Source organism: Rhinolophus sinicus, chromosome 5 (assembly GCF_057876585.1).
Source record: "Rhinolophus sinicus isolate RSI-liver-muscle chromosome 5, RSI-T2T, whole genome shotgun sequence".
NCBI classification, from domain to species: Eukaryota; Metazoa; Chordata; class Mammalia; order Chiroptera; family Rhinolophidae; genus Rhinolophus; species Rhinolophus sinicus.
The window spans coordinates 42545543-42571658 of record NC_142505.1 but is presented as its reverse complement, the minus strand read 5'-3'; the positions used below and the strand labels follow the sequence as shown (position 1 = coordinate 42571658).

Sequence of the window (26116 nt, the reverse complement as noted above, 5' to 3'; positions counted from 1 at the left end):
CAAACGAGCAATGAATGCGCTCAGTTCTAAGTAGATATCATTGCCTACCAAGGCTGGGGTCCTAGGGCTCACCTCTCTTGGTTAAGATGGGATTAGTCAGTGCTTTGAAGAGGTGTTAAAGACAAATGAGCACTAACCTGAGACTTGCCCATGGACGGAAATCACAAGGACGTTACAGGTAGATGAGTCTGGAAGAGCTTTTCCATGCCAAGTTATTCCACTCCACTGAAAATTATCCTAGCTACTACCAGTGGTTGCCAGCCCACATTTTGGAAACCCTGATTAACAGAGCCCATCACTGTAACTTCTGGTTCTCTGGAAGACTTTAACCAGGGCTTTTGGGAAGGACACAGAGGCCCTGAAATGTAGCCATCTCAACTTCATACCGTTTCCCCCAAAATAAGACCTTGCTGGACAATCAGCTCTAATGCGTTTTTTGGAGTAAAAATTAATATAAGACCCAGTATTATATTATATTACATTACATTATACCCAATATTATAGTAAAATAAGATTGGGTCTTACATTTATTTTTGCTCCAGAAGACGCATTACAGCTGATTGCCCGGCTAGGTCTTATTTTTGAGGAACATGGTATTACAGTGTCCCTTATCTGAAGCTCCACTGAAGGGGAGACAATTCTCAGAACTCCACCAGTTGAAGAGTTTGTTGTTTCAAACTAACTGCCTGGTGGAATAATGAGGTCCCCATCACTGGAGATGTGCAGACAGATGCTGGACACTCATGGGGGACTGAGGAGACGGGTGAGGAGCAGGGAAGGTTGTAGAGATAATTCCAGCATCAGATTGTCAGCCTATGAAATTGACCTTACAGCCAGAGTTTGCTTTCATATGCAGGCAAAACACATTTAGAGCAATGAGAGAGAGAAATTGTGAGTGAGGCTATTCAGGAGACCTGAAGGAAGAAAGAAGGATGGAAATTGTTTTTATTATTTCTTTATATAACTAATGCTTCATATTTCTTCATCCAGTACTGGATTCATCAGGACTATTTTGGTTTTAAGCAATAAACTGAACTCAAACTTGCATAAGTGCCAAAAAGGAACTTGAGATTTAAATAACTGGGCTGCCTTCAGGTATGGCTGGATCCAGGAACTCAAACAATATTCATCAGGCCTCAGTCTATTCTCCGTCTCTTAGTTCTGTATTCTTCTATGTTGGCTTCATTCTCAGGTAAGGTCTGCTTAAGGTGTGAAAAAGACAGCTGCCAGCAGCTCCAGGCTTAGGAACCATGGCAGAGACCAAGCCAGTGTTTGATAATAGTTTTAGTGAAAGTCCCAGAGAGAGAGTTCTCATTGACCCAGCATATGTCATACGTCCCCCACTGAGGTCAGGGTGATGTGCTCTGGCTGTGCCTGGCTCACATGTCTACCTCTGGAAGGAGGGAACCCCACCCAACCATATGAATGTGAGTAGAGAAAGGGAAGTTCCCCCAATCACAATTGAGGTGCTATCACTTGGAGAAGCTGTAATGAATGCCAGGCAAGCAAAAATAGCTTCCATTTTTGCCACCCTCATATCCTTGCTCAAAGCTGTGCCCCGCGTCTCCATGCAGGTGGCTCCTATTCATCCTTTGGCTCTTAGCTCAAATGGCACTTCCTTGAGGAAACCTTCCCCAACATCCAAAGTTGGACTGGGACCTCCTGAAATGTGTGCTCCAGGCTGATCTTGTCACTCTGGGCTTCTGTGGTTATTTGACAAAGGCTGTCCCCCCAGGACCACCTTGAGGTCTGTGATCTGTCTGTTCTGTCCACCACTGTGTCCCTAGAGCCTAGGACAGTGCTTGGCAAGTAGAAATCGCTAATAAATATTTATGTGACGTATTGGTGGATATCATAGCACATGGGACCTGGTGACCAGTGAGGGGGGAGGAATGGAGGGGTCAGGGAAGATATCAAGATTCCATGCTTGTGGATGAGAGTACGGGGAAAGAGAAAGAGAATACAGGGTGACCTTGGGGAGAACTGTGTTGTGGGAGTCCAGGATGGATGACCAGAGTGGGGGTCTAGGGGGGGCATGGGAAGTCAATTGGCAAAAGCCAGCCCTGGGGACAGAGAAAGGAAGTAAAGCGTAGGTCTGGGCTGGAGAGAAGGAATCCTTTCTGTAAGTCCTTGGGGAACCCAGAGGGAAGTGTAGTCGTGGCCCCATTCCCAGGAGCATTTATGAAAGGAAGATGTGGTCAGGACTTGGCAAGGGGAAGGGAGGGAGTCCTCAGGCACTGGGTTGGGATTGGCTGGGAGAGCGCCTTCTCTGGGACAGTCCCTCAAACCTCAGAACTGGAAGGAGGAGGGTGTCTCAGGGTTCTGCCGCCACCCCTGGGTGTTTTTCCAGGCAGTGTTTCCCTCTTCGGTCATCTGTTTATCCATTTGTTCATCCACACATATAGCCAGAATGTCTCCATGACCAAGCCCTGGCAGCAGACAGGGAGTCCTCTCCAACCTGCCACATGTGCACACCTAGCCTAGTACCAAGAGCCTGTTAGCTCCAAGCCAGAAGCTGTGTTACTTCTATAACAGGCAGGAGAGGCTGCCCTGGGGAGGAGAGCAAAGAGGGGGCAGGAGCCCACCCCCACCTACACTGAGAGGCCTGTGACAGAGCAGAGGGAGACAGAGAAAGAGAAACAAAAAGGACAGACCAACAGAAGCAAACCTGCAAGGTAGAAAGAGAAAAACCAAGAGGGAAATCTATGTTGAAAGGACTGGGAGAATGAGACCAAAACAAGCTGAGTACCCCAAAGCCAAGGCAGGGAAGAGGGAAACGGACTGGAGAAGTGAGGCGAGAGTGAGAGGAGGAGGGGGAGAGGGGAGCACGCCCCAGGGAAGAGGGGGGTTGGGAGAGGGAGGAGGGAGAGGATGGAGAGGGAGACAGATGGGAGATGGAAAGGGGAGAATTGAAAGGGGAAAATGGGAGAAAGGGAAGAAGGGGAGGAAAAGCAGAGGAGAGGGGGTGCGGGAAAGAGGGAAGGTTGCTGGCCAGGACGCTTCGAGGAGGAAGCTGGGAGGGTGGCAGCAGCCGAGCTCAGGGCAGTGGGGGACGCAGGGGCGGGGGCCGGGGGATGGGGGCCCAGCCGCTCCGGCAGGCCCCTCCCCGGGTGGGCGGGCTCCTGCGCAGCGGCCCCGCCCCCGCCCGCCGCCCGAGCTCCCTGCCCCTCCTTCCCGCGCTCCCCCACCCCCACGCTTCCCCGCGTCCCTCCGCCCGCCCTCGAAAGACCCAGCGAGTTGCGAGGTTGCGGGCGAGCTGCGCGGAGCGGAGGAGCTAAGGAGCTGGGAGCGCAGCACGTCCCGAGCCGGGAGCGGCCCCGCGCCGGGAGCGCACCGGAGTGGCCGAGCTGCCCGCGCAGCTCCCGCTGCGGGCAGCTCAGCCCCGGCCGCAGGTAGGAACGTACAGCGGGCGTCGGGGCGCGGGGCACAGAGACCAGGACGGGCTGGGCAGGACCGACGGGCGCCCCGAGCCGCCGCCCCATCCGGGCCGGGCGGGATGGGGAGCGGACACCCAGAGATTCCAACCTCCGCGCCTCGCCTCGCCTCGTCTCAGGCCACATGAAGGAGCCCGGGCGCCGCTCCTACCGTCGACGCGCGCCGTGGCCATTCCCCTGGTCGCGTGGGGGACAGGGGACTCGCGCGAGGGTCGCGAGAATCGCATGCCCTTTCCTTGTCGCGAGGCCCCTTGGAAGCCCCAGCTGGCGCTGGACTTTGCAGGAGCCGTCGAATCGCCGCTTCCATTCCATTCCCCAGCGGATAGTGGGGGACCCAGGAGTGAATGTTTGGGGGCCATGTGCGACTTTTCCGTCTCGCGGTCAGCTGCGTCGAGATAGTGCCGTGCCCCTCATTTATTCTCCAGGAGGTAAGGGGGTCGGGCGACTTAGGGATGGGACACATTCCTATCCCAGGGTAGCTCCAGCTCTCAAGAAACGTTGCCTTAAAAAGCACACCACAGTTTGGACTGAGCGCACACAAGCTCGTGCGGTTCTCCCCACTCCTTTCCCTGAGGGATGTAGGGTGAGGGAGCTTCCCCCGAAATTTCTAGGACTGTGTCCCCTTGCCGCCTCTGGATTGCTCTCACCTTCTTGCCCTGTGTCCTGGCATTTACTCTCCGCGGATGCGGGGAAGAGCCCACCTTGTCTGCCAGCGTTACCCAGGGGCAATGACCATGAGGTCCCCAAGTGTGGTCCCTTTGTACCCTACAGGGTGGCACCCGCATATGCCCTGTTCTAGTGTGGCTTGGTCTTCAGCCAAGGAACTCAGACCAGGCAGCCCCCCACTGAGGTTCTGAGCTAATCTCACTCTAAAAGAGACTTGAACCCCAAGGAGAAAATTGGATTTTAAAAAGCGAAATGATAACACCCCGTTTTTTCCTAATGTGGGGAAGCTCAGCCTCATTCCACCAAGAACTGGCGGGGAGTGGGGGGTGCTGAATAAAATGACCCCTGAGCTTTGGTGACATCCCCCAAATCAGAGACTGTCAGGCTATGCAACTGGACTTTGGGGCTGACCTTCATTTTTCTGTGACACACAAGGTGGGTGCTTGATGAGAGAGCAGGGTGTTGGGTGCTAGGTATTGCCTAGCTTTTCTCTTTGGGAACTTTGGGTAAAATATGTTCATAAGGGAGCCTGAAAAGGCTTCCCCAACTCCCAAATTCCAAAACAAAGGAGGTCAGTGGGAACCAAAGGCTTCTTGTACCCTGTCTTTCTCTTTGGAGCAAGGAATGGGAGGGACCTTTTCCCAGAGCAGCCCGGGCAAAATGGCTGAGCCTCCCCTGAGCCTCAGAAATAAATTGTGAGGCAAGCAGCAAACAAAGAAAGCACTCTCTCTCCAGCCAAGCGCTGGCTCAGTGGCCAGTCCTTGAAGGACAAACAGTGTGTTGAATGGGACACACAGCCCGGCTTGTCTGGCAGAGCATCTGGAGAGTGGGGCGATCCCTAAGAACCACAGAGAGAGGCAGCCGCTTGGGAGAGAAAGCGGGAACCATCTCTCCTGATATGCGACCCTTTATGCCAGGGCTGGAGGCTTGGTGAGAAGTGGGTCCCCCATGAACTTGGGATGGGGTTGGAAGGGGTGTCTACAGGCCATTGAATGGGCAACTCAGAGGGTGATGACAAGGAAAAAGCAAGTTCATCAAAGCTGAAAGCAAGACAACAGTTCTGTTGCCTCCTGGATTTCACATGCCTGGCAACCAGGAGCTCCAAACACCATGCATTTGTTTATGCGTGGCCCAGCACACAGCAGGCACTCAATGTGTGTCTTAGAATAAAGCCTGCATGGATGGAAGGTGATAACAGCACTAGCATGGACCTACCTACAATATCTACCAGTGTCATTGAACCAAGAAGGCTATAAAAGGTGGTTTCTGAGACCACAGCCAGGGAGGAGCCCTGGATGAGTTGACTTTGAGTTGGGGTGCTGCCATTTTTTGACCAGGTGACCTTGGGTAAATTCTCGTCCCTATTGGAAGGAAGAAATGGAGTACCAAAAAGCTACCAGTGTGCCCAGCTTATAATTCCTACAATAACCTTGTGCAGTGGGTACAATTCAAATCCACCACTGCAGAGGTGAGGAAACTGCAATTCAGAGAGGGGAAGTGACTTGCCCAAGGTCACACAGCTAGGTGGAGGTAGGGCAGGAATTTGAACCATGCTCTTCTGATTTCCCAACCAACACTTTCCCCGTGGCTGAGTCTCTAGGCCTTGGTTTTCACCTCCATAGAGTGAGGTGATGGGGTGATGGTTGGGATTTTATGATTGACAGTGAGGCCTCTTGGGCCTGCTGTCAGGCTGCTTCCCCAGCATATGCTAAGAGCAACACTAAATAAAGCAAAAGTGCCAGGCAGCTTCTTGCCGTCACATAAAGACACTGTTCCTAGGCCTGTCTGCGAACTCGTCAGCTGAGGTAGGACCTCTCAAGCCACTTGGAACTCAGACGTATTTTCTTCCCGTTCTCTTGCTTGTGTGTGCGTTGCAGGCCAAGTGTCACCCCCTATCGATTAAGCCTTGCCCGCCTCCTCCAGGCCCCCTCATCCTGAAGTACCTCCCCTTTGTCCTTGGGAGTAGGTGGGATGCCTGAGCTCCTCTCTGACACCTGGCCCGAGGTGTACCCAGCTTCAAGCCTGTCTTTGCCCACATCAGAACTGCCCCTTCAATTCAACCATGCAGTTGCCTGAGCTTCTCTGTGCCCCGAGATTGGTGGGCAGAATACAGCCCCTAGCACAGTGAAACCAACCTTGACTTGGCTCAAATTGCAAAGAGCATGAGGGCCCCTCTCAGCGAGGAGATCTTCAGACATCTGTCCCCTTCCCCGGCATCCTTCAGCTCTAGCTCCTCAAACGGCCCAGCATGCTTTTTGTCACCTTTGCCCCATGCTCTGAAGGTCACTGGGAGGTGGAGGGAGAGAGGGTGGCACTTGAGAGGGGAAAATGGTAGGAGACCAGGTGCGGACCCCAACATCAGGCTTCCCAGGATATGTGCCTAGGTGAGCTTTGTGAACCAGCCTGTCTCCTCGGTACAGCTCACCTGACGCCCTTGGAGCCAGGGAAGGGGAGCTGAGAGCAGGCGGGAAGCTTACAGCGGAGATAAGGGTTGCCTGGCATAGAGGGTAGATGTGAATGCACGCTGTGATATTTCAGCACTGCCTTGGATTCAGTCATAAACAGAGGGAATAAAAACCTCACCCAGCATTGTCCCGATGACAATATCATCAATAACAATAATAACTAACAGTTATTGCCTGCTGATCTGCCAGAAAATGTGCTGTGTGCTTTACTTATATTATTGCATTTAAGTTTTTCAAAATCCTGTGAGGTACGTAGTAGAATTGGCCCTGTACAGATAAGGAAACAGGAGAGAGATTAGGGCACTGGCTGCAGGAACTCTGGGCTTATAAATGGTCCTGGAGCTCCAGCTCAACCACAACATACTGATGTCCCTGCCACAGAAAAGCCCCTGGTGTTGTCACTTAACAAGGACCACAACTCCCCATTTAAGGAGCTGCACAGTTAGAAAGCACTTCCCGTTCATTGTCCATCAATTGAGCTTTGCCACGGCTCTGGGAGGCCTGTGGCATGGCAGCCGCTGTTTGATAACTGGGGAAGCTGAGGCCCAGAGAGATGAATTTTTGTTCCCAGCGTCCCTCAGCTGCTAAGTTACAGCACTGGGATTCACACTCAGGTGCCCAGCCTGTTATATTTGTGACCTAGACTTTAAATTCACTTAAAGCTGATGCTGACATGTGTACCCAACTACCTTTCTCTCATTCTTACGTGTCCCCCAATTTCTCACCACCCTCTCACTCTGGAAGCTGTTGAGAGTGGCCGACGAAGCCATCAGCCCCGTTTACCATGATCTGACATGACACAAAAGTGGCATCCGATTTGATGCGAGCTGCCTGCAGCAAATGGCCTTCTATTTTTATATTTCTCACAAATTGGAAATTACAAGGAAGCCAGGTCTTGCAGAGCGATTGGCTATGGCACTCTGAAAGCTGGGAGTGTGCAGCAAGGCTAGGTGGAATGGGCCACACGAGGGGGCCAGGAACCCTCCTGGCTTGACTGTTGGCAGAAGGGCCCCCCAGCTTCCGGGGCCGGATGGGATCCTGGCACACAGGTCAGGCTGGAGGGTGCTGCCTCGGTCAGTGACCTGCAGCTCTGCCCACCTGTCAGCTGCAGTGTCTGCAAGATCCGTGTCACATGCCAGCTCTTGAGATAACTGAGCCCTGGCCAGAGGGACGTTCAAGGTCAAAGATGCCCTGAAAGACATTAACAGCAGGTTGCTTTCATGGCTTTCTTGTTTGGTACGGAGGTTCTGTGCAGGGAGAGGGCAGCAGCCGCAAGGAAGGAGGTGAGCAATGACATTTGGTATCAGAATTGCGGTTTGCTGGAACTCATGCTGATAACAGTACTCCCAGATATCAGAATAGCACTTTACAGATTGCAAAAAAAAAAAAAAAAAAAAAAATTGCTCTTGCCGCTGTTCTTTCTTTTGATACTGTGTAAAGTATTCCAGTAGAAGAAAATATGATAATTGATATCTTAGAGAAGAATCTTCACTCAAACAAGAAGAGACTTTTTTTAAAGCTAGTTTTCTCCTAAAGCCCAAATCAGAATGACCTTGACTCAAAAGAGGCCTCTTTGCACACACGTGAGGACACACGCACACGTAGCATTTACGTAGAATTTCCCAAAGTGCTTTCTCCACGGAAGCGTGGAATAGCCCTGGGAGCTCTAGGTGAACCTAACATTTTTATTATTATTACCGTTATTATCTTCATCTTTTGGGGGAAACTGAGGCTCAGGGAGCCCTGAACACCTTCATTCCTGACCTCTGGTTTCCCAGCTGATGGGAATCACCTTAGTAAGCACAAATCCGAATTCACCAAGTAGCCCCTTGAGAAGGAGCCCAGATGAGCCCGGATTTGTAGGAGGCAGGACACAGAGCACACAGGGATGGAGACTGCAGGATAGTGTGTGGAGGTACAGCCATGAGGTTTTGGAGAAAAGGGCCGTGACATCTTATTCTAGCCTTACCTGAGCTCTAGCCTGAGGCTAATGTGTCCTCCATCACACCCAGGGTTTGGGGTCGGAAGTGTGTTCATTTGGGCTGTGAGCCCCCAGTGCTGATGGGACATGGGGGCATGACTGCTTTCAGACACGCGTGCAGGCACACAAGTGTACTTATCCAGATGGATTGGGTGAAAATGAATACCAGGGACCCTGTGAGATTGTCTAGAAGGATCTAAGGGCCTTGGTGACCAGGAAAAGTATGGGGAAGTGTTCGGCCATGAGCCTCGGGACGTTTGAGACCCGCTGGAAGAGCGGCTGTGTGATTCTGAACATGCGCAGACAAGAGGGTAGGCAAGGGAGGGGGTACGGAATGGAAACCACTCACTCTGGCCATTACCCCATCTCCCCTCTGCCCTTGAACTGCTGTCCATGCTGAAGACTGTGGAGTATCACAAGTTCTGGGAGCATACTTCTGGGGTGCTGGGGGAGGCAGGGACACCTGAAGGTTTCATGTGTCCCCTGGCTGCGTGGCCACACTGGCCCTGACCACCAAGTATGGAGAGCCTCCTGGGCACCAGTCCTGGGCTGCGCCAGGCTGGTAAGAACGATGCTCGGGGACCGGTGCCACTGTCCCCATCAGCAGGAGGACCCTGAGGCCGAGGGAGGTGGAGCCACTCACTCCAGGTTGCACAGCAGACTTGGAACAAAGGCCACCGGCTCCCGGTGCACTGTCTGTGCTCCACTCTGCAATCTAGCCTTGGTGCCACCGAGCCCCTTTGCCCCCACAGTTAATGTTTCGAGAGCTTGAGGTCAAGGACTCACCTATGATTAAAAAAACACAAAAGTGGGCTTGGGAATGGGGAAGAAGGAGTCTTACTAGAGAGCGTTCTGTGAGGATGGAATTTTAAATGTATGCATATGCAACATGTTCCTGTTTAACAGGCTGGTCCGACATGGTGACCCCAAAGAATCACATGTGTACAAGCCCCAGTTTTGAGCTCTGACTGTGATGCAGGCACTGAGCTGAGCACTTTACAAAGCAGTGTCTGAGGATCCTTAATAAAGAGACTGAAGCCCAGGGAATTCATGTGGTTGTCGAAGGTCACCCCGCTGGCATGCAGCGGAGCTGGGACCCCGATCCAGACCTATGGGACCCCGAGGTCTGGGCTCTCAGACCTGAGAAAGTGGGAGAGCAGCCTCCAGTCCGTCCAGTCCCAAGCCAGCTGGGGACCATGGGTAGGGTCCTGCCCCGCTCTGGGCTTTGCATTCTCAGTCCATAAAGCCAGGGGGTCTGGGCTGGACAGGATGATTGGGATCTGCTGCTCCCCATTCCCAGGTGGGGGGAGGAGGCTGCACACCCCACTTCCTCGTCCATTTCCCCCAGAACAGCCTCCCGGAGACTAATGACTGGGGAAGATAAGAGCCCTTTCTCAAATGGCAGTGAATGCCACTGATGACAGAGCAGATGCGCATGGTTAATTATGTCACGGGGATTAAGTGAGAATGCCAACCTCAGAGGAGTTAAATTGCCCCGCTGGGCTACAATGGTTGTGCTTAAAAAGGGGTGTAATTGGCCTGGGCCAAGACAGAAGCGCCCCAACTCAAACTTCGAACCAGGCAAGAGTCACAAAGCCTTGTTCACACCCATCCCCTCCCAGTACGGGATCTGCAGTGGCTCCTTGGAGCTGGGGACACCAGTAGCTGCTCTGTGAGATTTTCTTAGAGGCCTCTGGGGGGATCTAGACAAGCTACCTTCAGTGGCAGATGTGGCAAACAACTGCACCTAAGAAAACTTTGAGCACCTACTGTGTGCCATGCCCTACTGTGGATCATGGAGATAAACCAGGTGTTTGTTGTTCCTGCTTTGAAGAGCTGCTCACAGTCAAAGCCATAAATGCTATGTCTTCTAGTGTCTCCGGTAACCACATAGTGGGGAACGCATAGTAGGTACTTACCTCTTGCTTCTGATCATCTGTGTGGCTCCGTAAGCGACAACCAGAGGCCACACTGGTGGGGACCAGATCGAGATCTGCTGTGGGCTGAGTGGGGCAGAGGGCAGGCCAGAGGACTGGCCCTTTTCTCTAGGCACCGCCAAGTCAGCTTTTCTGGATGGCTGGACTTTCTTTCTGGACTTGCTGGGTGACCATAGACAACCCCTTTTTTCTCTCTGAGCCTCAGTTTGCACATCTGCAAATTGGCCACAGTGAGGGCTGTGAAGGCTGCAAACAAAACTGTGTCTCCTAACCAACCCCAGCCCTGAACCTGGTGAGTCCCAGAGATTGCATATATGTCTGAAAAGTGACATTTTGGAGGCATTGCAGCAGAAGGAGAGAGTGTGGTCACCAAAGGCAGCTTTTGGTTCTTCTTGTGGATTTCAAATGTCCCTCAAACCTCCAACTCCTCCCCAGTAGCTCTGGTGCCCTGCTTCCCACTTCCAGGACCTCCAAAGCTATTTCTCGGGGTTTTCTAGGACAGGGAAAGCCATAAAACCCAGACACCTTGTTACAGATGGGTAAACTGAGGCCTAGAGAGGCATTTTAAGCCCCAGGTGCTAGGACCCGGAGCTTTTAACCCCAAGCCAGCCCAGCTCCACCGTTGAGAAATTATTAAATAGAGTTGGTGGAAGGACTCCAGTTGCCGTGGCAACGGAGCCTGTGTCCTCGAGAGATAATGGCGTTGTACAAGGCAGAGTGATGTGTGTTGAATGCTGATTTGGGAGCTGCTGGAGCGAGCGAGCGAGAGTGTGCAGAGGACTATATCTAGGATTTGAGCTTCCCGAAAAAGGAGACTCGAGGCTGGTGGGGCAGGGGCAGGTGCAAGGAAACGTGCTTTGTCTAGTTCCGTCCTTCTTAAGACCTCGGCAGAAAGAGATAATCACCTTCACTGCATAGAGGCACAAAGTGAGGTAAAGAGAGGTGAAGTGGCTCTTCCCCCAGGTCACACAACTGGGACAGAGGTGAAACTGGGATTTAAACCCCAAACTGCTGTGGGGAGGGCCTGGCAAGGGCACTGTGGGTGGGATGGGGATGCAGAAGGGAGCCAGCCGAGCCTGGCACTCGGAGCACCCGGACGTCTCTAAAGGCTCTTAAGGACAGTGCTCATGGAGGTCTCGGGCCAGGAGCGGCAATCCCAGCACGAGAGGAATGGGGAAACAATATGACGGGGTAGCTCCAAACATCACCTGTGGTGCCGAAGTGAAAGCCCTTCCTCCCACTTCCTCGCTGTGTGACCCTGGGCAAGTCACTTCACCTCTCTGAGCTTCAGTGTCCTCGTCTGCAAAATGGAGATAATAACAGACCTACCTCACAGGAATGTTGTGAGACCAAATAAGGTAAGTTAGGCAGAGCATTGAGCCCCGCTCTTGGGCATAGCTCGCACAATCGACAGAGAGGAGAGGCTAGAAGGGTCAGTCTGCTCCCCACCACGTATTGCTTCTAATGTGTGGGGCTGGAAGAGTGGAATGGCTAAAGCAAGTACAAGAATAATAAATAACAGGCTCTTCATTCCAGGCTGGTGAGCATCAGTAGAACAAATGAACAGCCCGTCACCAAAAATATGCATAAATATTTTGCATTTGGAAAGCATGATTGATGTTCCTCCCTGTACTGTCCCTAAAAGCTGATATGCAGACCACCTTGGGGGAAGTTGCGTGTTCTCGATGCCAGCTATCTAAATAACCCCGTGCTGCAAACCCTTTTGGAAAACACCGTCCCCCATGCTGTTCATTTCTCTTTTTCTGCACAGCTGGTACAACATACTTACTTCCCTTATTAGGGATTGGAGAACATGGGGTTAACACCCTGAAAACCCCCAAAGTTCATCTTTTGCTTGCTGGCAGAGAGGTGATGGGAGCTGGCAGACAACCCCATTCCATTCTGAAAGCAGAAAGAGGGTGCTGAAGTCAGGCATTTGACTGTTTCAAAAACAATGGTGAGAGCTGGGGTCCTGATTCTTAGAGGCAAGCAACCATTTTGTTTCTGCAAACCTGTCTGAGCCAGTCCACCCCCAGAGATAGCAACCTGTTTTTGGTTTCCCAGAGAGGGAGTGTCATTTGTTCACTACTGATCCTGCAGCTGGATGACAGGGCCTGAAGCAGTGAGCCCAAGACCTCAGATTCCAACCCATGCAGGCAGGAGAGGCACTGGGGACAAATGAAGACAGTTAACATTTAGCCAGGATTTGAATGATTGTGCTAATTACAGGATAGGTACACATGTTCACTTTGGGAATCATGTTTAATGAACAATTTGCTCTGAGAATTTGACGTGGTCACCATCTCCCAGTGGCTCCCACTGTCCCCTTGTATTGATTGCCTATAGGTTAAGATAACTACAGCATTCTGCCCAGGACTTTTTTTCCCACAGCTATCAAAAAAAAAATAATAATAATTAGACCTAATCGGGGGACTTATTAGATCATCTGCCAGGTACTGTATTAACCACTTTACATATGCTCACATTGAATCCTCACAGTAGCCTTAGAAGTAGATAGTATCACCTTTGTCTTAGAGAAGTGAGGTGACTAACCGGCAGTCAGACAGCACCTGAGCTGAGACTCAAAACCAGGTTTGCTTGCCCTCAGTCTGGTGCCTTTAGACACTGCCCTGTTCTGCCTGCCACTATCACGGCTCGTGACAAATACATCTCTGAATACCCATTGAGTTTGTTTATAGTTCACGGAACTTAAGAAAATTTGCTTAGCAAAAATCCCATTTCGCCAAATGGGCAGGTTATTCTTGCTACGTGGGATTTTTCACTTTACAGGGAAGGGGGGATTCGTACTATAAGGATTCCTTTTGGACTGGACTAATTGGGTGATTTAAAAAAAGGATTCCTTTTGAAAGCTAAGTGAGTGAATCAAGAACAGACGCCTTGGCTAAAGTGAGCATTCACTTGAGCTTTTAAAAAAGAAAATCAGCTTTCTCTTGTGGGAAGTATTTGAGATCCTGGAATCTGATGCTTAATTGACTCTGAAAATACATGTCCTTCCATTCTTGCAAACTAGCCTCAACATTTTAAAAAATCCAAACGAGCTTATATTAAGAGAACAATAGGATTTGTTGTTTCCCAAATATACAAGTATCATACTTGAACGTACTTTTATAAATGTCACCACCCCCAAGAATTTTGCATATCCCTTAGGGAAGGGGCAGCTCTAACCTGGTCCTTCTACCCCTTAGAGAACGACCTCTCTGGAGTGACTAGATTACACCATGTATGTGAGATTGCCAACTCAGAGGCCATTGAGGGCCAGGCAGGTCAAAGAAATGAGTCAAGAAGTCAGGGACAAGATGACATTCATGGTGGGGCTTGTAGTAAACTGTAAAACACACACCCATGCCCCCTCCCCAAAGCATGCAAATTCAAATTTTAAAATTCTAAGCTGATGCGACTCAACCAAGCACATAGGTGGGACCCACATGGGCCACTCGTTTGAGATCCCTGCTGGTTCCTAGTGTGACTTTGTGTGTTCTTGGTCCAGACAGTTTATTTTGGGGGGCTTAGTGTGTTCATATCTAGAACGGGGCTGATAAAGCTGGCAGAGTTGTCAGGAGGAGGAAGTGGAGTCCCAGGTGTGGATGGTTGACGAGGAACCATGGAGATACCCAGGGCCCACAACACTGAAGCACCAATCTGTGACCCGGAGTCAGCTCTCCATCTGGGCTGTTGTGCCTGCATGTGATTTATTACAGATCGTCATTGAGTTCAGCCAGTCCCTGCAGTATTACGTTCTTTTCTTTTTCCCAAACCCGAGCTCTTAAAGGGCCTTTATTTTAATGCCTTTCAGAGCTATTCAGTTATGTCTTGAACAGGAGGAAATGGTTCTTTAACCCCTTGGTTTTCTTACAAGTATATCTTAAAAGGCGGAGAGTGATGTCCGAGAATGCCAGGTAATCACCACGTCACTTCTATTCTCTGACGTGAATTCGTCCTTTCTGGCTGGTTGAGCCAGGCGCCTTTTCAGAGATGTCCCCTGGAACAGAAGTCCTTGAGAATTCCTCCCACCAGCCAAAGGACGGTGGGAAGAAAGAAGCAGCCTGGGACAGGACTGTGGGGGCCTAGAGGCTGGGAACCTTGACCTCCACCACGGTGGGTTCCCGGTGTGCCCCGTTCAGGGTACAGTCTCAAGAGGTGTCCTGGGCCCTCCATGGAGGACCGAGACGGACGGGCTGGCCCACAGCAAATCCTGTTCGAAGCAACTGAAGGAAGTCAGTGGACAGGCTCTGTGGCCCGGGTTCCAATCTCAGCTCTTCCACCACTTACGACCTTGGGTTGCTCCAACCACAGGTTTCTTCTTGCTAAAATATAGGGCCCTCCTTCCTTGGGTTCTCCCAAAGGCTCAGTGAGATCCCAGAGTATCTGTGTTCCTCCTGTGTCCCTTTTTCCTGTCACTCTTCTACAGTCTTCCTGTCTTCCTTTCTCTTCCTCCGTTTTTCTTCACTCTCCTTTCCCCCTTCTTCTCCCCACCCTTCTCTCTTGCACCCCTCTAGCTCCCCTCTTTCCCCACCCCTCCCCCACTCCTAGGCATCCATGTAGGAGCTGTGCTCTACACCCCTCCCTCCAGCTGCACCCACAGGAGCTGCAGAGTCTGCTCTGATGCCAGCCGAGGAGGTGATGTCCGGAGCTTTCCTTACAGGGAGCAATCAAAGCCCCCTCACAGAGTGAGCACGTCTCTTCCCAACCCTGTGACCAAGTGGTGGTACCCAGAACCAGCTGTGGTGGGAGTATTCACACCACAGAAATCAACAGATGCCCCAGATGGAGCCTTTTGTTTGCTTTCTGAGAGCTCCTTGGTAAACACCTGCACACCACTCACTGCCTTGGAGACTGGTGCCACCTTTTGCGAAGCAGGCATTTCTTGAGGACTTATAATAACAACATCCCCTGTCACAGAGGAAAGAACTCAGGAGAGCACGTATGCGTCTAGCACTATTTGAGCATCTGAGAGGGAAGCAAAGGCAATTGAAGACCAGGGTCTTATTAACACAGAGATGACAGTGTAGCTGGGAGATAGGACAGAAGAATTAGTTATTAGTCAGGAAAGAAGCTAAGTTGTGTGGAGTAACTGGCCCATTGCCCCCACCAAGGTCCCAGTTCAGGTGCTGCACTCCCATCCCCGTCCCACTCCCCCACACAGCTGCCAGGCTCTTGCCAAATCATGATCTGTTGAAACCTCCCCTAAAATGCTCCAGTGGCCCCCAATTCCCCCAGTGCCCATAGTGGGGAGGGGCAATTAGAAGAACGGGCTTCGGAATCAAGCTGCCACCTCCTGGACCTGGGACCCTGGGCAAATTGCTTTACTTCTGGAGCCTCAGTTTCCACATCTGTGCAATGGGATGTTGTGAGAGTTAAATACAGTTATCTATGAATGCACTAAACATAATAATTAATTAATGTGTGATCATTGTCCTATTACAAGATACAACACACCCCCTTTTCCTGCATCCAAAGCCTTTTACTGCTACTGGCCGTCTCCCAGCCATGCTCCCTAAATTACCTCAGATTCTAGCCAGCCAAGATAGGCACTTCCCTGTCTCAAAATACATTATGAATCTTCACCCTGTTCTCTCTGCCTGGAATGGACCAGAGCAGTTAGGCTTGTGGTTAGAAGCAAGGATTCCAGTCCTGCTTCACTAGCTGTAATTATGAAAAGAATGTCCTTACTTCTGTCCTCTTCCCACCAGCCCAAATGCTGTCCTCTCCCAGTTGCTTGCCTGAACCCAAGCCCCCGTGGTGGGGTGCCATCCTTTTCTCGGGGCTATGGAAGAACTTATGTGGTTGTTGGCTCCATGGCCCATCTCCCAGCTGTCCCAAGAGCTCAATGGCAGGAGGACTCAGACTCCCACTGCATTTTTATCCCCCTGCACACAGCGTGGGACCTGGCTGCCTGGAGGTGCAGGGTGGATGCGAGTTGAATTGGATTGAAAATTGCCGTGACAAAGCGAGGTGCTCAGTTGGGCATTGCAGACAATTAAGGGCTAGAACAGATGTTTGCAAACCTCTTATTGTGTGAGTAAGACAAGCAGGATGAGAATGAGGATGGAAGTCAGAAGACGCACTAGAAGTCAGAGTCTGACTACGCTCCTTGCACACGGAAGGAGTGCAGGGCACAGGGAGGGCAAGGGTCTGGCTCAAGATCACAAAGCTAGTTAACTCTGGATCAAGGATTCAAACCAGAGTCTGCAGACTCCAGAGTCTCAAGCTAACTGCTTCCTCCTCTCCCGCCACCCCCTAGAAAGGCCCTCTCCCTGCAGACTGGGCCCTGAGGCCAGGCCTTCTGGCTGCTGCAAGTACAGGCAACGTTTGCATTTGGAGCAGAGTTGGGGACTCCCAGAAGGGATTGCTACCCCATGGGGTTGGCTGCCTCCTGGGAGACTAATTAGAGCCCCCAGCCCCAGGGGCTTGGTGAGAGCAGTTCAGCCTGGATTCCGTGTGACCTCTCATTGGCTCCCAGGACAGCTACAGGGTTTGCCCAACACGACCTTGGGCCTTTCCTGGAGCCAGAGCTCAGGGATCCAGTGCCAGCAGCTGCTCTTGGGTTTCTTAAAAAGAGTGTCAGGCCATATCCTTGTGGGGTTTTGTCCTGGAGGGAGTTGCCTACTGGAAATGGGCTACGCTTACATACTCCAAAGGCGGGGCTAGAATGTTCCACAGGCACCCCACTAGAGACAGCAGAATAGAGAAGTTAAGAGCTTGGACACAGGAGCCCAGCTACCTGGGTTCAAGTCTTAGCGCTCCTAGTTCCTAGCTGGGAGCCTTTGGCAAGTCAATTTACCTTTCTGTGCCTCAGTTTACTATAAATAAAACGGTAGAATTGATAATAGCAAGTTAATATACATAAAGCATTTGGAGCAGGCCCTGGCATGTTAGTGAGTGCCTGGCCCACTTCCTTCCTGCACTCTGAGCTCTCCTTTGTCTTTCCCTATTTATTAATGAAGTTTGGGGGGAGGGAGTTGTTTGTTTTTTCTGTTTGCCACAGAGGAAAGACAGCCATGACTTTTAGAGTTCATTTCACCTCTGGATGGCTCTATTAAGCCTCCAAGAGTTATAAAGCTGATTTTTTTATTCTCACTCTTGCTGTTGGGGTGGGGTGTCCTCCAGCCTTCTCCTACGTTTTGGCTTTGGAGGCACCCAGAAAACCAAATTTCCTGGCTCTCAGAGGCTCCAAGCAGAGGGGAAGGGTGAGAGCCTCCATTTCCTCAATTGTCTGGCTCTGTGAGGCCAGGCAAACTGACATCCAGGCAGTCACATCTCTCCCGTCCGGAACCCAGCAGGCAGGCTCAGATAGGTTGTAAGGCCACATCTAAAGGTTTCAGAGAATGTCACACAGACCAGTGTCTGGAAGGCACCTGCCGGGTGATCAGACACCACCAGACCCTGATTCAGAAGGCCTGGGTTAAATCCTGTGTGACCTTGGGCAAGTCATTTGACGTCTCTGAGCTCAGTACCATCATCTTCAAAATGGAACTAATAATCACCTTAGCTGCGATATATTTAGCACTTGCTGGGCCAGGCATAGTGCTAGAAAATTCAAATCCAGTCCTCACACTGTGTGAGGTGGTTACTATTGAAACAAACACTGTAGAAAATAAGTAACTTACTTGAAGGTCACACTGGGATATTGTGAAGAGTAGGCATCCAATGTTATTGAGAAATGCTCCTGGGTCTGTAAATCACCTCTCAGGTATATTGAGGCAGCCGAGGAGTTTGCAACACAATGCACAGCTGCTTTCCTTCATCTCTTGAGTAAGTGGCTGTAGTGGGCTGAGAGTTGGGGTGGTGGGGACCTGTAAAGATCATACCACTTGCGTGCCGTGTGACCTTGGGCCAGCCACTAGCCCTCTCTGGGCCTTTTCCTTCATCTGTAAACTGCTAGTGTAGACCAGGTATACCAGTGTGGCATGGAACAAGTCTGGACCAGGAAGAAGGCTGCATAGCTCCTGGCCCCAAGCTCCAAGGATGAGGGCCTCCCACCCAGACCTGCAGCTCTCCAGTTTTGCCTGCAGCTTGCACCCTGGCAAAGACTGACTTCTCACCCCCAGACTGGACTCAGGCCTCTGGGCCTAAGTCTTGAGGCGTTGGGGACCTTGTCCATCTGCCCCTTCTCCATCAGGCAATGTGTGACAAGGGTTTCCCACAGCCCCTGCCATCCACCTGCACAATTCCAGCCTCCCTCTCACCTGCACCCGAACATCAGCCATTAATTGGTCTTCACATTTGTATAAGGTTTTTCAATTACAAAGAACTTCCGCGGCCGTTCATCTCTGAATGTCGCTCTAATCTGCTATTTATTGAGCACTTCCTGTGTGCCAGGCCCTCTGCCTTCGCTGGTCTCTTTCCACGCATTTTCTTGCTTCAGAGTTTCACAACAATTCTATGAAGTAGAGGGGTCCATATTTACAGGTGAGGAAACAGATGTAAGCAAGCGAAATATCTAGCCCCTGGCCACACAGAGATTGGTACCAAGCTCCTTGAAATAACAGGGGTCACGCAGACCCTGCAGCTTCTGCAGCTGCCCTGTGCACGTGAGTCACTGGGACCTTGTTCAAATGCACCTTTTGATCCCATGGCTTGAAGTGGAGCCCAAGATCGTGCATTTCTGAGAATCTCCCAGGTGGTGCTGATACTGCCCCTGGACACTGCCCCTCGGAGAACCACACTTTTAGTAGCAAGGGCCTGAATCACTAAGCAACTTGCAACTTCTTCAATAGCCCCAGGCTAGCAAGCCTCAGTTTCCTTATCTGTCAGATGGGTGAAATGGCCTTCCGCTTACAGACAGAGATGGAATGAGGACTGGCTGTTATAGTACCTGTAAAATGCCTGGCACACAATAGGCACTCAATAAATGCGGACTCTTGTCCCTTGATAGGAGCTGGCATGGATCTGGGTGCACAACCGATGCTCAACAAAGCTTTGCCCAATTGATGGAGCCTAGCTTTTTCCCCTAAAGCAGAGAATAAACTGCATTGTGTTTCCTCTTGGAGTGAAGCCAAACCCAATATTAATTCTTTTCCTGAACCACAGAGTTTCAGAAAGAAATAAAAGCGAGTAGAGTGATTGCAGTCTGAAGCAAACCTCTATAATTTCTGTAATTACAGAACAGGAGCAAAACAAAGCAGGAGTGCGCACAGCGTAATGGGAAGGAGAGGGGGCCCTACCCCCAGGCCCAGTGTTCCCCTTTTGCCTCCCCACTTCATGGTGCCCCACTCGCTCCAAGTAGGTTGTGGGCTCAGTCCTGGCCCTGGACAATGGCAGCCCTGAGACTTTGGCCTCTGCCTTTTGGCCTCTAAGTCTCCACCCCACGGAGCTGCTTGTCCCTCTGATGTAATGGGACAGAGGGGGATTGTCCAAGTGGCTGCCACATGCTCCCTCCCCCCACACCCATCTGGCCCAGGGCTGGGCTGCTGACAGCCAATCTGCCAGGGAGGCCTGCAGGCCCCACCTCCAAAACAGATCCCCAGTGCCACTCCTTGCCACCTCTGCCCTAGGTTGCCACATCTCAAGTCACCATCATCTCTTGCCGGGGCTCTCAGTTCTTCATGAGCCTCCCTGTGCACCCTTGCCCCTCTGCAGCCTCTTCTGGGTCACCAGAGTGAGACTCAAACGCGTAAGTCAGATCACCCCCACTTAAACCCTCCAGTTTCTCCCATGCCATTTAGAATAAAATCTGAACTCCTTGCCATGGTCTCTGAGACCTTGTGTGATCTGGCCCCTGCCCGTCTCTGACTCGCGCTGTCCCCTGCTGCATTGGACGTTGGACTTCAGCCACACTGGCCTCCGTGCTCTCTCAAACAAGCCAAGTTTATTCCTGCCTTGGGGCCTTTGCACTTACTGTTCCCTCTGTTTGAAATGCTGTATCCCAGAGAGTCAAATTTCTGGCTTCTAATTCAAACTGAAAAAAAATTTGTGTTCAGGTCAAATAAAACAAGCTCAAGGGCCAATTTTGACCCATTTTGCCATTCTGATCTAGAGCTTCCAAACTCCACATTTTCTTACAAGGCATCTCCTCATTCAGGGATTGGCAGAGGTATTCTTTCTGCTTGGTTTGGCCCATTTGTGTCGATGGCTTTAGAACTTGGTCACAGAGAGCACATTGGGGCAACATTTTTAGCACCTTCTTGCCTCGAGTCTCTTTAACTCCTTCCCAGAGCCCCTCTGAATGAGTCTTCTATAATACTAACCTGTTTGCATTAAAACCCCTGTCCCATCCCTGCAATTGGTCTGTGAGTTCCTTAGCCAGGCTTTCAAGGCCCTTCACAAACTGATCTTCCTAGCTTCAAACCTCCCTACTTTTGTTCATGCATTTCCTTCCACTTGGGATGCCCTTCCCTCTTTTTGAGCCTGACGAACACCTATTCAACCTTCAAAACCCAGCTCCAATGTCCCCTCATCTAGGATACCTTCTCTGGTTGAATTAACTCATTTCTTCTAGGCCTACAGCATCTTATTCATTTAGCTCTTATCACAGGGTATTATGATTAGCTATAGGCAGAGATATTTCTCCTTCTAGGCTGTGACCTTGTGAAGGTCACGGACCCTATTAATCCTTGCAACCTGAGTGTCCAGCCCAGCTCCATATACACATTAGGCCTTCAGTTCAGTATTTACAACACTGAATGTTTCTGCTGGCCCCTGTTAGTTCACTGATTCAAACTCTGGTGACCAGGGTGTAGTTCAGAATACAAAATGCTTGAAACAATAGTTCCATTGCTATTCCAGCACATAGCATGTGCTCAGTAAATACTTCTTGAATGAATGGAGTAAGTGGGTAGGTGAGTGAATACAGAGGATTTGTCACTTATAACCTCACATCACAGTACCCTTTTGAACGTTGCTATGGTGGAATTCAGTTAATGGTGGCATGTTAAAGACCTAGAAAACTGTGGAGCCAGGTTCTTGGCCTGCAGAATATTCTTACCTGGTGAGGAAGACCTGGAAGATTCTAGAAAAAGACCTTGGAAAAATACCCCAAATCATGAGACGGTAAGAGGCTTTCCTTCCACCCGCTCTGGTAGCAGGTAAAAATGAGCCACAGATGGGCACTCAAGGCAGGGAGGTGTGTGGTCTTCCCGCAGCAGATCCATAAAGCCGTCTTCCAACTCTGAGTGGACCCTGCTCCCCAAAGCACAGGAGCCTGTTTCAGGAAAGAGGAGGTAATGATGGTAAAAGATTAGTTCTGCTTCAGAAATCATTAATTTTCTAAAAAGAGAGCCGGGTTCCCTTGCCATGAACTTGCTCATGCCTATGCTTTGCACGTGCTGTTTTTCATGAGAGAGGGGAGCGACAGGTTAACTAGCTGGTGTCAGGCATTAAAATTCCCACGCAGCTCTTCCCCTAGAGTGAGTGAGCGAGGCAACTTCTGGGTGCAATCTATGTAAGTACTGGGTCCCAGGCCTTTTCACCAATAGGGGTCCCTGTATCCTTTTCCTTCCATCTACTAGACGTTTGGGATTTTTTTTTTTCTTACCAGACTTTATTACAGAATGATCCTTTTTTGTTATTAACTAAACATACAAATGTGCCACTCCTGGCTTCTGTCAGGCCCAAAGTGATCAGCCAGACCACTCTGAACTGGTATAAAAAGAGCCAAATCAAAGGACTTGGCATTTATATCAGCTAGTATTCCCAATGGCAACGAAAGGGACGATCTGTGCTGGGATTTTGAAAATGCTGAAAGACACTGGAGGGCCTGAATAATGAACCCTCAGTAATGTTAGCTGTTAGCATCATCGTCATCACCACTAATCATTGCTAGTATAGCCTCTGGGAAGCTGTGAATACCAGCTTAAGAACCACGATCCATACACAGATGGTACGATCACAGTGATGATGATGGCAGAGATTCCTCAGCCCTCACTGAGCCCGGCGTTCTTTCACACGCGCTACATGCATGATTGCATTTTATCTTCACCACAACCTATGAGAGAAGTGTTATTATTGCCCCATTTTACAGAGGAGGATCAAATTGGGGAAGTAACTCACCCAGCATGAGTGTCAGAGGGAGCTGAGGTGTGAGTTAGCCTGGGGTAGTCTTGTGGCTTTGCAAGTTGAAGGGTCTTAGTCTGAATCCTCAAAGAAGCATCAGGTATATTTGTGGCTTTATGTCATTGATCTTCATTTATTGCACATGCTCTAAAAGAAAAACTCCGCGTATGGTTATGTGGCTCTTCTGGGTACACTTTCCCATGTTCTGGAGATCACATGCATGTATGTCTTCCTCATGATGAGCTCTTCAGAGCAGAAACCATCTCTGATCTCTCCAGGCTTGGCATGAGGAGGCACTCAATTTACTCATGGAAAAGACAATAGAATAAACTTCCCAGTGAACCAGAGCTCCTCCCCCCACCAGCACCACCTTCTCACCTTCTGACCTTCCTTTGTGTTGATGTTGAATGGTTTCTTCAAAGGACACATGCACTAAATTTCACCCTATTAAACACATCCTGCCATCTTGTCTGCTTGCAGGGAGTGAACCAGAGCTGTACCTGGCTCTCTCTCTCTCTCTCTCTCTCTCTCTCTCTCTCTCTCTCTCTCTCTCTCTCTCTCTCTCTCTCTGAATGGTGGTGCGTGAAGCTGAGGCCCAGTGCACAGCACCAGTTTGAAAAACCTGTAGGTCCTGGAGTTTGGTTTGAGTCTCCCTGATAGTCAACCAGTGAATCCAGAGTGGAGACCAGAAGTTGTTCCCACAGACATTACTGAGAACTTGGTCAAGTGGTGGCAGGGTGTACACAGAGATTCAAGATTGTAGCAGGAATCCCCTGAGCCAGTGTAAGCAAAAATGGGGAACTTATTTTTTGACTGTGGGATGGCTTTGTAAACTCTAACAGCAGGAAGGTAGCCAGTCTTAAGAAAGCCTGGAATCACAAAGTAGAATACCTTCAAGACTCTCCAGCTTTTGATCTCTGCTTTCCTTCCTCCTCAGCAGACCAACTCTCTTTGCTGCTACAAGTGCAAGGTAGTCAGAAGAGGGTTGCCTCAGTGGTAACAAGTTGCTGGAGAGACTGGCCTTCTTTCTCTGCCCAGTGCCAAATTCCCAGGGAAGGGGGTTTGATTGGCTAGCTAGGGTCAGGTGATCAGCTGTGGTCCAAGGTGACTGGATCATTTTAAACAAATATGGCGGCTGGAGCACACAAGGGTAGATCATGGGGAAGTTAAGGGCATCATTGTCTTCACAGATAATGGCTGGTTCCCCCCAAAGGGAGTCCATTTTAGTCTCCCCCACTTTTCTGAGGCTGCTCTTTCCCTTGCATATTCCAAGACTCCATGGTAGACCATAGAACCGCCTGCCTCCTGCCTCCTGCCGTTCCTGACGATGTGAGGTGGTCACCTTAGATGAGTCCCGAGATGCTTCTGACAGTGCCATGCCCAGGCCAGGATCTAGATGGGCATTGAGACAAACTGTTGGTCATCTTTGAGAACAAGAAGCAGGCTTGGCAGTAAAGTTTGGATTGTGCAAGGGTTGTCTGATCTTCCGTGAACTCTAGAAAGAGGCAGTGGTGTTTGGTAATGGGGACTGTATGCGAGGGGCGAGGTGAGTGCACCGCAAACCTGGGCCTCCCCAGCAGGGCAGAGCTGAGGGCAGGAAGCCATTTGGGGCAGAGGCCCCACATTGCTTTGACTCAGCTCTGAGACACACAGTCGAGTGCTTCACACGTTCCTGTTTGCTCTGAGGGTTCTGTAAGTTTATTCTGTTATTAATTTAAACATTTTTGTAGAAATTTAGAAATGTGTATAGAAATTTCAAAGTAATTCTTAAAATCCAGAAAAGAGAAAACACAATCATGTATAAACTAATCATTGGTAACATATTAAGGTTTATCCTTCAGTATTTTTTTTTAATAGATTTGGAGACGAGACAAAATAGGATCATACCAAATAAACTTTTGACACCTGCTTTTTTCACTCCACAAAACAAGGGACTCTGTCCCATATTCTTACATGGTCTTTCACAATTACTGCAAGGTTGGATGGAGGACGCAGAAAAATATCAGCTGCGTTCCCTGGCTCCCAGTGAGGCTCTGAGGAGATGCAGTCCCTCTGTGATTTATCTTTTCCTGCTGATAAAATTATGGAACGTCTTCCTCATGGTGCCCCCGTGCCTACCCCCCACAGCTGTCCCGAGGGCAGCGGGCCCCACTCCTGCATGTTCCCAGCACCCCATGGGCCAGCCACGCTTCACAGACTCGCTGAGGTCACCCCAGCTGGGTGGCTCCAAGGGACTGACATACAGCCCAGATGCTGGCAGGCTTCCTGCACCCCTGCTGCTCTCTGTCCAGGGCTGCCCATCAGCGCTACCTGCCAGTTCACCGTCCCTCCTTTCCTCTGCTTTGTAGGCTGTCACCCAGGGATTGCAGAGAGGGCTGCTCTGGAGCTGACCCACCACAAAAAATCATCAGGTAACATCAACAACCAAAATCGTAACCATTGATGGAGTTCTAAACTGGTCAGGTGAAAAGCACTCTTACAGCCATTAAAGCTCATTTTTGCCACAATTCTACAAGCCAGATAGCATTAACCCCATTTTATAGATAGGGAAACTGAGGCTAGAGAAATCAAAGATAGTACTTTAGGTCATTCAGCTGGTAAAAGGCAGACTGGAGATTTGAACTCAGGACTGGACTGAGTCCCGTGTCACACACTGTTCTCTACCCATCACTGCCTCTGGAACTAGAGTGAGAAAGGGGCAGTATAGGTAGAGTATCTGGGGTGACCAAGGGTCAGAGGTCACATAAGCCAGTGGTCCCTCCTCACCTGAGGGCTGGGGCTGGGCTCCCGGCATAATCATCCCCTTTCAGGAATTTGTTAAAAGTATAAATTTGGGGCTCATCTAGAGATTCTGATGTGGTACATCTGGGGTGGGACCTGGGAGTGTGTCTTTATAGACCAGAGGTGTCCAAACTGCAGCCCGCGGGCCGACTGCAGGCCGCAATCCATTGTTAACTGGCCCGCAGCAAATTCCAAAAATATATTTAGTTTACTTAAATACACCAGGTGAGGCAATACGTACTTCACCTCGAGTGAGTGGCCCGGCAGTCTGTGTATTTTACCACATATGGCCCTTGGTGAAAACCGTTGAGAAAAGTTTGGACGCCCCTGTTATAGAGCTTCCCAAATGACTTGGGAAAACAGCCAGGCATGGGAACTGCTGATGAAATAGCAACAAGTCCTCACCATTTGCCAGGTAGAGGGTGCCTCACTGAATAAAGGAAAAACGACAACCTGATGAGGGACGTACTATTATCATCCTCAATTTAAAATGATAGGGCAAGTGGGGCCCAGAGAGGTTAAGAAGTTTACTCAAAGTCACACAGCTTGAAAGTGGTAAAGAGGTCAGAGTCAGTCTGTGCTCATGTACCACCTCCACCCATCACCTGCAGCCAGGACACCTTCAGATCTGCCATAGCTTATCCCGCCATGGCTTTTATGGCGTCAGGGAATGAAAATCTGATTGAATTCACGGAGGCAAAGATGAGGAGCATTTAATATTTCTCTTTGGAAATTTGGTCACCTCGTGTTTCTCCTCTGAGCAGGACACGTAATGGAAGGCACATGACACAGATGGCCAGAGTTGGAGCTAGTCCAGGAGACAACAGACCACATCCTCAC

The 26116-nt window shown here is 50.3% G+C and overlaps 1 protein-coding gene across 2 annotated transcripts in view; it reads left to right on the top strand.

The window, feature by feature from the left end:
- Positions 1 to 3222: 3222 nt before the first annotated feature.
- The window catches only part of SLC6A1 (solute carrier family 6 member 1), a 40887-nt gene continuing 17993 nt past the window's right edge, over positions 3223 to 26116 (top strand). Inside the window, exons 1-2 of one of the 2 annotated variants that reach the window (XM_019732667.3) lie at positions 3223 to 3392; positions 24844 to 24906. The gene's annotated coding sequence lies outside the window, so the exon portion shown is untranslated. Of the gene's footprint in view, positions 3393 to 3843; positions 3863 to 24843; positions 24907 to 26116 lie in introns of those variants that run through there. The other variant, XM_074312987.2, reaches the window with a different exon arrangement.